Genomic DNA, 15386 nt, shown 5'->3' with positions numbered 1-15386 from the left:
TTAATTCCTTGGTCAGGAGGGGCCGTTCGGGAGTTCAAGATTCATTTGTTTTTTGTGTGAGAATTTAGGAAAACAGAATAAGGGAGCTGGAGTTATAAAGAGCACTGTGTTTCGGAGAAGAGGCTTAGTGTGGGGTGGGAGTGCCAAGGGAAGCAAATGGTAGTGCAGATGGTAGATGCTTCTTTGCTGACACTGAAGAGCAGGTGGAAAAACTCATCTCGTCAGCCTCTTCTCAAGGTCTCACGGAGGCTTCCAGTGTGATCTCAAACTGGCGATCTTCAGGTATCTTCAGGCTATCGACGCCTCTATCCTCTAGGCCAGACTTCCTGCCCCTACATGATAACAAAGAGATGTGTCACTTCTGGTGCACTAGGGGCTTGGACTGGGCCTGTTCCCATCACCCATCTATGCCTATTATTTTGATTCAAAGGGCACAGTTTCCCAGGATCAACCCAAATGACTTGAAACATTGAGCAGTTTCCTTCAGAGTCCTTCAGCACTCTTCATCAGCATGGATGGAAAAAAGGAAAGTGGCATGGGGAGGTGCTGGATGTCATGAAACGGCCCCCCCAAAGGTCTGCATTTACAAAAGACCCAAGATGGAGGAAGAGGCATTTCTGTAGACTGGCATGGACTAGCCTCACTAGTTGCCAGACAATGAGCAGAAAGGAAACAAGGCTTCTGGGATAATCAATAATAGCTGAATCCCTATCTTTGGGAAGGAGAAAATCTGTTTATAAAATTCAGCGTGCAGATCACCAGGCCCAGCTCCAGCTCTACCCTAAAAATACAGAGACTGGGCCTTAGACCAGGCTGAGTCTGAGTTGCCTTGTGTCAGGTTTTCAAACGTGGGATGAGGAATAGGATTTTGCATGTGCCAGCGCTGCCATACCCACCCTCTCTTGGACCAAATCCGCCCCTGTTGCCACCCTCCCCATTCCATCACATCCCTCCCTGCCCTTTCCTCACCCTTGTGTTTCTCTTACCTGTTCTGGTGTGTGCTCCCTCTTGCTCCAGAACCAGTGAGATGGCACAGGACTTCCCACCTGTGCTCCTCATTGCTAGGCTGCCACAATGTGCTTTATGGCACATTTGCAACAACCTAGGCTAGTGCAGAAGTTGTTATGCCAGTGCTACAGCTGGTTAGGATTGTGCTGTTAATGTCTACTGTTTTTAATGTGATTCTGTGCTTATAAGTCACTTTGTGTGCCCTTTTGGGAAATAAAGCAGAGTATAAATACTGTAAATAAATATGTCCTTGACATTGCTTCTTATGGACCACCAAGGATACTTTGTTTAAATTGAGATCCTGTTGGGGACAAGGATGGATTGAAGAATTGCTATAAACTGCCTTGAACAGGGTTATCTGATACAATGGAGTACACAGTGCCTATATCTTTAAGGAGTGGTTCTCACACATTTAGCAACAGGACCCACTTTTTAGATGAGAATCTGTCAGGACCCACCAGAAGTGATATCATGACCAGAAGTGACATCATCAAACAGGAAAATTTTTAACAATCCTAGGCTGCAATCTTACCCACACCTACCCAGGAGTAAGTTCCATTTACTATCATTGTTAAAAGAATACACTTAGTAGCTTGTTAAAAGTACAGGTTTATAACATTTCCCCAAATGCATCACATACCTTGTTAGCATCAAGTCTATTAAAAATAAAATATTGAAATGAATGGGGACCCACCTGAAATTGGCTCATGACCCACATAGTGGGTCCTGACCCACAGTTTGAGAAACATTCTGCCTTTAACCATTGTTTAGAATTTTGGCATGTGCAACTCAATATGGAAAGCTGAACCTGCCAAAATTCCCTATTGTATACAATGGGGTATAGACCCTGTGTCCTCCATTGTATCAGGTCTTGCTGGCCTGGGTATAAATTTGAGAAACAGAAAATACCCTGTTGTGTTATCAAAGTGGTTCATGATTAACATTAACTACCTTGGTCTCAGGGTGCTGCCGCAATGGCACAGAAGATGGGTTCTGCATGCTTCTAGTGAGGGTGCTTCTGGTACAACGCAGACATTCAAGTAGATGATCCTCATGCAGACCAATGGCAGTTTAGATGGACTAACAGCATCAGCATACCATGGGGAATCTTTAATTAGGTCTGACTACAGCAATGGCTTTGAATATCATGAACTGAAAGTTTATCTTATGTGAGAGACTTCCTTTTGAACTTCCTGGTTTCCCACTCACATCACTGCTGGACAACCATGAAACACAGTTAGCAACATATCCTCATTCGTATGTTTTAGAAATGCAACAACAGGATTGTCTCATAAAGGTAAGATCTCATGCATTAGATAATAAGTAATAATTACATTATTATTCATAATGAAACTATTTATATACAGCTTTTCAACAAAAAAGTCCTTTAAGTAGCACGAGAAATGGGACTAGATTCTTCGTGTCCCAGAGGGTTCACAATCTTAAAAAGACACATAGGCAAAGATATGAATGATGCCATGCTGGACAGTTGCTTTCTCCCTCTTAAGTATAAAAGAACAACCACTTAAAAGGTCTCTCTTAGTCCAGGAATTAATAGGGCCTGCATGCGTCTTCTTTCCCAGTTTCTCAAGTTCTGAATCATTTAAAGGTATGTGGTTGTTACTTTATGTATACTGATTTTTGCTTAAAATTTATTAGTTACGGAATGCTAAGTGTGTGCTATATATTACAAAAAAAGAAAACTGGATGCAGGTCTTATATGTTGTACAAAAGAACCAATGAGTGTGATTCTGGGAAAGTACATTAATATATTACATTACATCAATCGTGGATGTAACTGAAAAGTGGAAGACTTAACATCATACATAGTGCATTACCATTCAATTGCCAGAAATCAGGACCCTCTATTTGGGCTGTCAAAAGTCAGATATTTGGCCTGCCCAGTTAATATGCTGACCTTGGGTTCATGAACAAGTCAACTGCACCAGAACTGGGCTGTAAAAGTGGGGTGCAAGTAGCCTTAGATTTTCAGCTGCGAACCTAGACTTTGAAACCCGCTCATTTTATTGCAAACCACTTCCATGTGTAAGCTACTTCTGGGATGACCACCAACTTGTTATCATTGCTCTTGGCAGAATGTAGTAGGTCTAGCACACAATGCGGTACCAATTGCTAGGGCAAAGTGCTGCTCTAGGTTCCCCATGGCATGCCTCCCTGCCCCGATGGTGCATTGAGTACTAGGACTGCCACTGCTCTGGGGATAAGCTCTTAAGGATATCATTCAGAGGATAACCTTTAAGCCAGGGATGCCAAACATAAGGCCTGGATATAGCCTGCAGGCTGGATATAGCCTGCAGATGCTCTTTATCTGGTCCATGAGATAATTGGGCTCTCCCACTACCACCTTTTCAGCAGCACTGTTTCTGCCAGGATGTCATCTCACAGAGAACCTCTCAGCTTCTGAGCTGTGAAGTGGCACCTCGGCAGAACAGCACAGCTGAAAGGGATATACTGGATATTATATTTTCAAATATATTTTCAAATATTGAAAATTGGATCAAGATTTGCATAATTTCTGTCATTTGCAACTAAAGAGTTTCTGCGTGAGAACAAAGTGTTTATTTTTGGCTCTCATTTGCTGAATGATGTCACCTCAGCAGGTGCCATGAAGGCTCTTTGGCCCACTGTATGAAATGAATTTGACACCCCTGTCTTAAGCAATCGCTGCTAGTGCATGTAGAGTGCTTTTTCATGATAATTGGATGCCCTGAGGATCAGCAAGTGATTGCAAAGTGATTTTCTTCAGCAAGTGATAGCAAAGGGAAGAAAGAGCCTGAACAGTATAGTTGAGGAATTCAGCTCAAGGAGTGATACAGAAAGGTGATAAAAACAGAAACAGTACAAGTCGGTCCCCTTTATCTGCAGATTCAGTATCTGTGGATTTTACTATCTACAGGTTCTGAACTTGCAGCATCGGACTGACTTGTACACTCTGGACATGACCAGAGATTTCCTCCAGTCATGTCTGGAGGGTGTTCTGAGGCCCTGGGAGGTCACAGGCAGCCTCTGCAGGCCTCATAATGCCTTCTAAGGCCTCTAAGACCATCACTTCTAAGGAGGCATGCTAAGGAGGCCTTAGAACATCACTTCCAGTATTGGGAGGAAACCAGAAGTGATGTTTATAAGGTCTTCTGAGGCCTGGGGAGGTTGTGCACAGCCTCCCTGGTCCTCAAAACACCCTCCAGACACAACTGGAACACAGCTCCAGTGAAGTTCGGAGGCATGGCATGCCATGAGCCACGGATTTCATCATCCACAGGTTTCACCATCTGCAGGGGTTCCAGGAAGAGACTTCCTGCAGATGCCAAAGGCATACCTGTAGTTCTTTCTTCTGTCAGGAGTCAGCTGAAGTTGTTGTCTATGAAAGGATGTTAGTTCTCATGCTTCTAAACCTTACAACATCCAACAGCAATAGCAAAAGCCCTGACAAACACTGCAAAATAATAACCAGCTGTCTTCCTCAGATGGTGGAGGCAGAACCCCACATGTTACAAGCACCATCTTAGCTGATTTCCTAAACTATCCATTCCTGTGCATTTCAAAACTCTCTACCACTAAACATGTCAACATACCTGACCTGGGTGACAACGATTATGAGAATGGGTGATCAATGCTACAGGCAGTTCCTGTTTCGGTAGCTATAGTTTTAAGGCTTGGCATTGTGTAGACCAGTGTTTCTCAGACATTGTTTGGGGCATACTAGGTGGGTAGCGAGCCAATTTCAGGTGAGTTCCCCATTCATTTAAATGAGTATTTTATTTTTAGTATATTAGACTTGATGCTACTATGGTATGTGACTGCACTTGGGGAAATGTTACAGATCTGTACTTTTAACAAGCTACGATGTATATGCTTTTAACAATGGTAGTCAATGGGGCTTACCCCTGAGTAAGTATGTATAGGATTGCAGCCTTTGGGATGTTTGGGGAATTTTTTTTAACACAGATCAGCAACTGCTTGGGTGGGTTAGGAAGGTTCTTTATTTTAAATATATATTTTTTAAATTATACTTTTTTAAAAAAAATTACTTACTTGATTTGAGTTTGTTGTATGGGCGTGTTAAAAATTTCCAGCTTGATGATGCCACTTCCAGCCATGTCATCACTTCCAGGTTAATGACATCACTTCCTGTGGGTCCTGGCAGATTGTAATTCTAAAAAGTGGGTCCCAGTGCTAAAAATTTTTAAGAACTACTAGCCTAGACCCAAGGGTCATTCTGGGAAGAACTAGAGGGATGGCTCTTTGTACATCTACATGATAAGATGCAGCATTAAATCCTAGAGCATTAAAGGAGTTATGCTTTAAAGCTCCTTTCTTACCTTTACCTTTCTTATTTCTGCGACACTGACTACATAAGGACTTAACACAGGTTAACTACTTGAAACAGTACAAATATGCTTTTCTTAAATAGCTATTAATGGCAATGCAACATAATATATGGGGTTACAGAAGGTGATCTTACAATGAATCCATATAATAAATCCTTACAGAAGACAACCTCATTCCCATTGTAACTGTTATGTTTCTTGGCTGCCATTTTTGAAGACATATTGGGGGTGGAGGAACATCCCAAATGAGATCTGGCCTTCATGCTTTCAGGAACCGTCAGTGAGAGGGAGGGCTAATTTTAGAGACATGTAGCACCACCTGCAAAATTTACTCATGCTGAGCTAGATGGACCAACAGTCAGACTTAGTACAGGGTACTTAGCACTTCTGGTCACTTATAGATCATCCTAGATGACCAGTGTGAGTTTATCCTCTGGCCCCCTGCCAATCTGCCACCTGAGATGTCCACCTCAGTCAGTTTCATGGATAGGCAAGTCCTGCCTTGTATCACAATGGCATAACATGTTACCCAACTGCTAAAAGTACTTCACGCATATTAACCACTATAACCATGCTGTAGATCAGCTTCTTGTTCTTATGTTGAACAAAATGTGGAGGGCTTTATGCCAAGGAGTAATAATTATGTCTTGCCCAATTGCACTTTGTCAGTTTACCATCACAGTGCCATTTGAACTAGGGACTTGCAGCTCACAGTTCATGCTCCTAGCCGATGCATTTGGCAAGCTGTTGTAATTGTGGTGGTGATAGTAGTTTCCAACCAGGGTATTTTTGTGACTTTTTGGTTCTTCTCAATCAGCTGCAGGGAGGACTCTTCACAGCCCATTTGCATTTTGGTTCCATTCTTGTTGTGATGGCTGTGCAAGGGAGATCTGCTTAAGAAGCATGTCACTGAAACTGAAATCTTGCAGTCTTCACGGCCATCATCATCTGGATTTAGCTTGTTTTTCATTTTCAGATTACACCCATTCTTGCTTATACTGCTTCTCTGAGGACAACGGTCTTTCTGAATTCAGCCTGGGACTGCAATAAGGTTTCTTCAGTGCAGTTTAGGTTATAAGGCGAAAGTTCACACATGAACATTCATTCCATTGATGGATATCCCATTGATCGCCTTCTGGCATTTGCAACTGTCAAAATGTCATGACACATGGTGCATTTTCCATGTATACCTCCTTTGCTGCGGTCACGTTACTGTGTGTGATGTTCGCCTTTGTGAATGTAAGCAAACCTCTGTCCTATCCTAAAGGTGTAGTTGTCATCGTTCCCAAGAAAGGCTTATCTGTGGGTTTAAGGAATTCAAGAAGTGTTGTTACTAGACAGATGCTCTTTACACTCGCATAACACCAGAAACAGGGGACATCCACTAAAATTGAGTGTTGGGAGAGTTAGAACAGAGAAAAGAAAATATTTCTTTACTCAGCGTGTGGTTGGTCTGTGGAACTCCTTGCCACAGGATGTCGTGATGGCCTCTGGGCAGGACACCTTTAAAAGGGGTTTGGACAAGTTTCTGGAGGAAAAATCCATTACGGGTTACAAGCCATGATGTGTATGTGCAACCTCCTGATTTTAGAAATGCACTATGTCAGAATGCCAATGCAAGGGAGGGCACCAGGATGAGGTCTCTTCTTATCTGGTGTGCTCCCTGGGGCATTTGGTAGGCCGCTGTGAGATACAGGAAGCTGGACTAGATGGGCCTATGGCCTGATCCAGTGGTTGGTTGGCAACCCTCAGTCTCGAAAGACCATGGTATAAGCCTACAGCACCCGGTATTCCCAGGCGGTCTCCCATCCAAGTACTAACCAGACCTGACCCTGCTTAGCTTCTGAGATCAGATGAGATCAGGCATGTGCAGGGTAACAGTTGCTGCCTCCTGTAGGGGCTGTTCTTATGTTCAAGGTGGCCATGGCTCTTCATTTTGCACTAACTGCAGTTTTTGAACCATTTTCAAGGGTAACCCCATGTAGAGTGCATTGCAGCAGTCTTAAGTGAGATGTCACTAGAGCATGGACCACCTGTCACCAGATCTGACTGATTCAGGTATGGCCTCTGCCAGCACACCAACTGAAGCCGGGCAAAGGCCCCCCTGACCACAGATGCTACCTGACTATACAGGGACTACTGTGGATCCAGGAGGACTCCCAGGCATTAAGAAACACCACTTCCCCCCATTAGTCTGTTAAGTCTACAGTTCACTGTACATAGAACCCTAAAGAAAGAGAACTTCCATGTTCTGAGTTAGGGACAACTGCAAAATGGCCAGGTTTGCAGATGACATCAAACTTTTCAGGGTAGTAAAAACCAGATCAGACCATGCACCGAAAGGATTGCTCTAAACTGGATGAAGGGGTAACCAAATTACAACTGGAACTCCGTGTCAATAAGTGTACACATTTGGGTAAAAATTCCCAATTTCATATATATACTGATTGGGTCTGAGCTGTCAGTGACAAACTGGGAAACAGATTTGGAGTTATAGCAGATCATTCAATGGAAACATCAACTCAATGTGCAGGAGCGATGAAGAAGGCAAATTCCAGGCTAGGGGTCATTGGGGAAGGAATTGAGAATATGGCAGAATAATCTGAGATTGCTCATATGCAAATTTATGGTATGACCACATTTGTAATTTTGTGTACAGCTTTGGACACCATCTCAAAAAGGATACTGTCAAGCTGGAAAAGGCAAAAAAGAGGGCCCCCAAAATGATCAGAGGGCTGGAGCACCTTCCTTATGAGAAATATTGTTGACAACCTTCAGTCTCGAAAGACTATGGTATCGCGCTCTGAAAGGTAATTCTGGAACAGCGTCTAGTGTGGCTGAAAAGGCCAATTCGGGAGTGACAATCCCTTCCACACTGGGATCAAGTGCTGTCTGTCCCTGGTCTGTCTCCCTGGCTATGGGCCTTTCTTCTTTGCCTCTTTGGCTCAGACTGTTGGCCAAGTGTCTCTTCAAACTGGGAAAGGCCATGCTGCACAGCCTGCCTCCAAGCGGGCCACTCAGAGGCCAGGGTTTCCCACCTGTTGAGGTCCATTCCTAAGGCCTTCAGATCCCTCTTGCAGATGTCCTTGTATCACAGCTGTGGTCTACCTGTAGGGCACTTTCCTTGCACAAGTTCTCCATAGAGGAGATGCTTTGGGATCCGGCCATCATCCATTCTCACGACATGACCAAGCCAACGCAAAGACTGGAATATTTCAGATTTCTCAGTTTATTAAAAAGAAGAAGAAGAAGAAGAACCAGGTGGGAGAGTCACACATGACTGACACTTATGCAATTATGTATGACGTGTAGAGGCTTTTCTGTCTCTTGCAACACTAGAACCAGGGCTCAGTTGATGAAACTGATGGGCAAGAGATTAGAGACAGACAAAAGGAGGTGTTTTTCACAAAATTAATGTGAATAATTAATCTGTGGGATTTGTTGTCACAAGGTGTGGTGAGGGCCATTAGCTTAGATGGCTTTCAAAGGGATTAGACAAATTCACGGAAGACAGGTCTGTCAATGGCTACACAACCTCCAGGTTCAACCCCCGGATGCCTCAAAGTACTGGTGGCAGGGGAGCAATGTTGAAGGAAAGGAAACATGAGGGTAAGAGGAAACACAGGAAAGAAGTGCGGATCTGGAAGGAGGTGGGAGAAAGGCTTCTGGCAAGAAAGTTGGAGCAAACACAGAGATGTGCAAGTAAGAATAAAGAGGAGGAAGAAAGCTGGCTGTGCTCAAGCCAAGTTCCCTAACCTCATCTGGAACTGACCCAGGGAACACCAGAGACTGCCAGGACAGGGCACAGAGAACTGGAGAGGCTTTGTGCTTGGACCCAGCAATATCCTTCCACAAACCCCAGGGTCAGCCCTCATGATAACTCCATCTGCAGGAACCGCCGAGACTTACAACTCACCTGATCCCAGCCAGACTTGACATCTCTCCTGGATTCAGTAGTAAGCTGGAATGACTCTACACCTTTGACTCTGCTCTGGTCTTTCCCCTCCCCTATTGTACCCTATCCGCCAGTTCTTAGCCTAGAAAATATTGCACCCTGGACCCTATGACAGAGAGCTCCCCCTTGGGACAAGATGAAGCAGGCAAGGGACACTACACACCCTCTTCATTAATGAAGAGTCACAACCTTGATTTTCAGCTATGGATCTGGCCCATAGGCCAGTGTTTGGAAAGCTCTGATTTAGATCAGTGATCCTTTTTCATGTCATGACCCAAAGAAAGAAAGAAAGAAAGAAAGAAAGAAAGAAAGAAAGAAAGAAAGAAAGAAAGAAAGAAAGAAAGAAAGAAAGAAAGAAAGAAAGAACCACTGTTGATTCCTCCTCCCCATCCTAGGACCCTGTCCACCCACTCCCCATCCACATCACCACCCAATGGGGCGTTATACCCCAACCCCATTATACCCTCCCAGCACTGTTCACTGTAACCAAATATTCTTATTAAAGAGAAGTGCCATGAAGCCTAGAACTACTGAAAGCAATTTTCACAGAATTGCTAAGGACCTGAGCAAAACTAGAACAAAATATCTTGGTACCTGAAGAGGTACACCAGATGCCTCCCCTTTTACCTGGTGGTACTCTACTCCAGTGGAATTCACCCTATTTGTTTTTCATAGGTTACCATGACCCCACAACTGAGATTTCGTGACCCTGTTGGGGTCACAACCCCAACAATGAAGCACACTGATCTAGATGACATGACTTTTTAATAACATTTTTTTTGGCCTTTTCAGCATATATACTGAATTGAGGAACCTGTGTTGTCAGCTGATACTGAAAAATATCTATCAGCAGTTATTAGAAGCTCTTTGTAGAACATTCCATTTGTTGAATGGAAATTTTGTCTTCCTGAACTGTGCTTGTTACACGAGCTACACATGATGCTTACTGTGTAGTTCAAGCCTTTCTTTTAGTCTTGTGTAACAGCTGGGCTGTGGCCCCGATTGGATCCATGGCATGGGTTGAACTGCAGTCTCAGTGAAAGTCCCGTCCTCCTCCCACAGAGGAGCTATTTCACACTGAACATGCCTTTGGACCCAACAGTAAGTTAAAGGTTTAGAAACCACACTGGGGACACCCTTTATTTTGCAGGATAACAGAACAGAGGCCAAGGGTTAAACACCCTCTATCTCCGTATCAGGGCCTCAACCTGAGCCATGGCACTGTGTGACTGTTACACAGAGTAAAAGAATGCTATGCACACCAGCTGCATAGTCACATGCTCAATGTCATGTCTCTTTTGAGTCTCGGTTCCATGAGCTGGTGTGAGATTCTTCACACTGACATTCCAGAGCCATTTTGGAAACTGTCCTCTATACCTAAACCCTCACTGTGGGTGGTTCCCAGATGATTGAAACTTGCACACTCATACAACTTCCAAGTGAAATGTACAGTACATTTGGAAGTAAAAATTCATAATACATTTGGAAGTAAAATTCCTTTGAGCAAGGCTGCTCAGTTAACCAGTTCTTTTTAAAAAAATATCATTCTGCATTTATCACTGCACAACTTTTTTTTTTTAACTTCTAATTTGTTGAGAAACTTCTCCTGATTTGTTGAGAAACTCTTTATTTTATCTATTTTTTTAAACCACTGACTTTTGTAACACATGATCATCAGTTTCTTACTTAGCTACTCTGTGGTATAAGGCTGAGGAAAAGTCCAAATATAGAACAAATCAGGGAGGGAGCTGTGTGGATCTGAAGTGAAGTGTTCTGGCGCCCGGGTCTTATTTTGACACGGGGGGGGGGGGAAGGGAAGTGAAGTTTCCCTTGTCCCTCTAGGGCTGGCTGACATTTATCATCAGTTTCACCATACACAGGCATTGTCTTTGCAGAAGCAAACTGTGTATGGGTGTGAACCTTCAGACAGGATCTGAGCTGAGAGGAGAAAAAAAAAATCAATGAAAGAACGTCTGTTTTCTTCTGGAAAACATCAATTCCCACTGAGGTACCCAAACCTGCCAATTTCCACACAGCCTTTCGGTACACAAACCAGGGTAAGATAAACAAACACGTAACTTTGCTTCCGAACTTTCTCTCACAGGACGGTGATAAGATGAGGACAAAAGAAGCTGTTTGAGTGTGCTATGGAGGCATTGCTCGTTCATTTCTCTGGTGGTTGTTCTTGGCATCTGGGACAGGAAACTAAGCAGCAATCATGTCAACCACTTTGGTCAATGTTCAAAACATCAACCAGCATATTGATAGGAGAGCTTGCTCATGATGTTTATAGGATCGCAGGAAGCAGCCTTATACTGAATCTGATTATTGATCCACCTAGTTCAATATTGACAACACAGGATAACAAGGACTCCCCAGAGTGTTGGGGAAGAATCATTTTCTGTCCTATCTGGAGATGACAGGGCTTGAACCTAGGACCCCACCCTTAATTTTTTTTTTTTTTTTTTTGTATGTGCTATACCACTGAGTCATGGATAGAAAGGCATTTTTTCCTAGTGGGCAAGATAGGGTTACAACCTAAATACTACTGGACACAATGGGCTTACTTTTGAGTAAAGTAAATAATAAACACTTCTAGCCATGGGCCTTTCCCTTATCTGGAAATCCCTTCCATCATTAGTCAGTATGCTGAAAGCTGATAGTGAACAGCATATGAACCTAGGCACATGGTTGAAGCCTCACCATATCTGTGAATTTAACAGGTAGTTGTAGGTGTGACTATCTGTTAAAGTTAGGTCTCAATCCTATTCCCCACCATCCCAGACAATTCAGCTATGCTACTGGAGTGTGTGTTGCAACCATTAGTAGGGAGACAGGCAGATAGCCAGGGAGATGTAAGTTTAAAAAAAAAATTATTTTTTTTTGCTTACCTCTTCTTAGGCCACCTGGCCAGCAATTTTGTTGGTGTAATCTGAAGAAAGGCAGAGGATATGTCAAGCTGAGACAATGGAGATAACTTTACATGCCCTGTGGCTGCCAAGATCCATTCTCTCCCACCCCCAAACTGCCCCTAATATTTTTTTATTGTAAAAAAAATAAACTAGTATTATCAAATTCCACTCATTTCCTGAACCTCCATAGCATGATCACCTAATAGAAATTAACTGCCTAGTACCGCACCTTGCCACTTTTTCCACAAGACTTATATGAGGAACCATTAATTGTAAGCGAGCAAGGTGGGACTAATTAGATCTGAGACTAGTATGGCCACTCAGGTATCATTGGACTTGTACTCTCAGCAGCTGATGGGAAAAAGAAAATTGCAGGTAGTTTGATCAAAGTTGGTCTTTCTGTGGGTTATTTGATAATGGCTGCAATCCTTACTGTAGAGATTCTGAAGTAAGCCCCACTCAAATTTAGAGGAATTACTACCAAATAGTCACTGTTACGATTGGGCTATATACTTCATTCAAAGTTTTGTCTCTTTGAAAAGGACTTCCATGACTCTTCTTCTAAGCCTGTTATGTGCCTTGAATTTACTTTTCATCCTGATGAGTTGCAGGTATGTGTCTACCTACCTTGGCTTTCCTAGCCCAGGTTGGCTACCTCCAAAAGCCAAATTTCAGTGAATGATACCCCCATCCCTGGGCAATCTCAATAGATTTATAGTTTTCTGATATTTTAAAAGGATTGCTTTAAAGATTTGCTACTCATCATTTTATGTGTGCCTGGCTAGCTGAAGAATGTGATATAAATAACTTTTTTTAAAAAAAAGGTGCACTAATTGGAAAGGCTCATAAGGACGAACCATTTCCTCCCAAGGAGCTGTGCTCCAATTGTTCTGTTCCAACTTTAAATGAAAACAAAAGATTTCCACTTCTCCCTGAAAGCAATTAGCATTGTGCTATGCTTCACAGAGTACTTAGAAACAGGAAAAAACCAAACTACTTCCTGCCCAGATTGTAAGGAGCTCCACCCAAGAAACCCCCAAATTAAAAACACACAGAAGAAAACCCAAAACTGGCACTCGTAAGCTGAATATAAGTGGCAACTCATAATGGGAATAACACAAAACATTTTAATATGTCCAATGTGTTACACAAATGCAGGGTTTACTGCAATTGAGCGATCATTGATCCCAGAGAGGTCGGTAGGACTCTTATACTAACCTAGTCTGATGATCATTCTGAATTTTAAGTAGCATATCGTAGCTCTGCACTTGACCACCAGTGCTAACATCCACACAACTATAAGATGAGAAGTTGTGTTTTTTGAGGGGCAGGTGAATTATAAGTTCCTTCGGTGAAATACTTGAGTGGGGGTCATAATAGTCATGGTATGGAAGAGCAATGGCTGAAGCTAGATATGACATAGCCACTGGATGGCATCAATGTATTTTTTCTGCTTAAAAGCAGTTGGGGGGTGTGGCTGCAAATTTGGATAGGGACCATGGTACAGAGCAAGGAGAACTTACGTTTTTTCCCCCCAGTTAATGCCCCCAAGCTACTGTGACCTGCAGAGAAGGAAAAAAAAAAGACAGGTACAAAGATGGGGGGGCAGTTAAAGTTAGGGAAAGGCATGGAAGAAAAGGGTTAATGTCACCCCCACTTCACCCAGCACCATGGCTCCAATTTAATTGGCCTCCTCCCTATAGAAGCTTTTAGGCAAAGAAAGAGATATTGGAAGATCCAATCAAATCTGGCTTAGTTCTCAGGAGGAACTTTACCACAGCCACAGATTACAGTCGATAGCACCACAATCCATTTTTGAAACTTTGTCATTGCATGCCCAACCACTCTCTTGGAGCCCACACTAGCCTCCACACTGCGCAATCCAGGGCCAATCCAAAGAAAGGGTGCACCAGGCCATCAGTAATCCCAGGAATTATGCCTACTTCTAACACTATCAGGAAAAGTAATCAGAAACACAATTGCCATTTCTAGACATTTTCCGATCTGTCTATACATGTCCCAGTTTGCCAGTATTCGATGACAACGCAGCTGTAAAATGTGTCAGGCACTTGTACAATCCCGAGATTCTGTAATGAAAGTTCTTTGAACATTAAATATTAAAACATGATGAATCTAGTCATACAGTTAGTACTTTTGGAGCTTTACCAAGTAACGCGAACATGTTATCACTCAGTTTATTTTGGACTTCCCCAGTCTATCTTCATAAGTGTTGGCATTTGAATTATTATTAATTATTATTATATTTTTGCACACTCGGGTAGGTGTTATTGACTGGTTTGTTTTATCTATACATCAAGTCCTTCTCAAGGACCTGGACTGCCTGGTTTTTATCCTATTTTGGTATTTTAAATATCATTGCAAAATGTAAGCTGTTCCTAGTAAAGCTACTTTTTGCAGCTGACTAATGGTACTTTCTGCAGCCCCTATGCTGTTCAGGTGCTGTTCCAGGTGTTTGGGAATAGCACCGAGAGTGCCAATCACCACTGGGATCACTTTGGTCTTCTTCTGCCACAGCCTTTCAATTTCTATTTGTAAATCTTTGTATTGTGTTGTTTATTCCAGTTCTTTTTCATCTACGCTGCTATCACCTGGTATTGCTATATTGATGATTTTGACTTCTTTTTCTATCTTCTTGGCTACAGTTATGTCTGCTGTATTGTGCGATAAATTTTTGTCTGTCTGTAGTCAAAAATCCCATAGTATTTTGGCATCTTCATTTTCAATGACATTTTCAATTTTGTGGCTGCAGGTAGCTTTTTTTTTTTTTTACAGCTATTACAGTGTATCATTGTTGCTACATTGTCATGCCTTTGTTTGTAGTTTGCTTGTGCGATCTTTTTACAGCAACTAATTAGGTGGTCCACTGTTTCATCTGTTTCTTTACAGAGATGGCACTTGCTCTTTGTTGCACTTACTCTTCTACTTTTGCTTTTATTACTATCATTATACATCACAGCGTATGCTGGGCTGGTTATAGTCTGCAATTCACGATCTAGCCAAGATCCTTAGAATCACAGAGATATCTTCATTGGATTCTTCCTGTTCCAAGCCAGGGGAGTAGCTAGAAGGGGTGCAAAGCGCTATTTTTTGCGCAGAGCCTCACCGCAGCATGCAAGCGGCCCCTCCCCCTCTCCTATGGAG

The 15386-nt window shown here is 42.8% G+C and overlaps 1 protein-coding gene and 1 pseudogene across 1 annotated transcript in view; one reads left to right on the top strand and one right to left on the bottom strand.

Annotated features, from left to right (window-relative positions):
* The first annotated feature begins 2223 nt into the window (after positions 1-2223).
* CD36 (CD36 molecule (CD36 blood group)) overlaps positions 2224-15386 on the top strand; it is a 103697-nt gene continuing 90534 nt past the window's right edge. The window contains exon 1 of the mRNA XM_066633081.1: positions 2224-2305. The gene's annotated coding sequence lies outside the window, so the exon portion shown is untranslated. The remainder of the gene's footprint in view (positions 2306-15386) is intronic.
* Positions 7130-7246, bottom strand: LOC136657804 (5S ribosomal RNA; annotated as a pseudogene).

The sequence above is a fragment of the Tiliqua scincoides genome, chromosome 7 (genome assembly GCF_035046505.1).
Source record: "Tiliqua scincoides isolate rTilSci1 chromosome 7, rTilSci1.hap2, whole genome shotgun sequence".
Taxonomy (NCBI): Eukaryota; Metazoa; Chordata; class Lepidosauria; order Squamata; family Scincidae; genus Tiliqua; species Tiliqua scincoides.
Note: the sequence above shows the minus strand (reverse complement) of the source record. Positions and strands in the feature narration are given on the sequence as shown.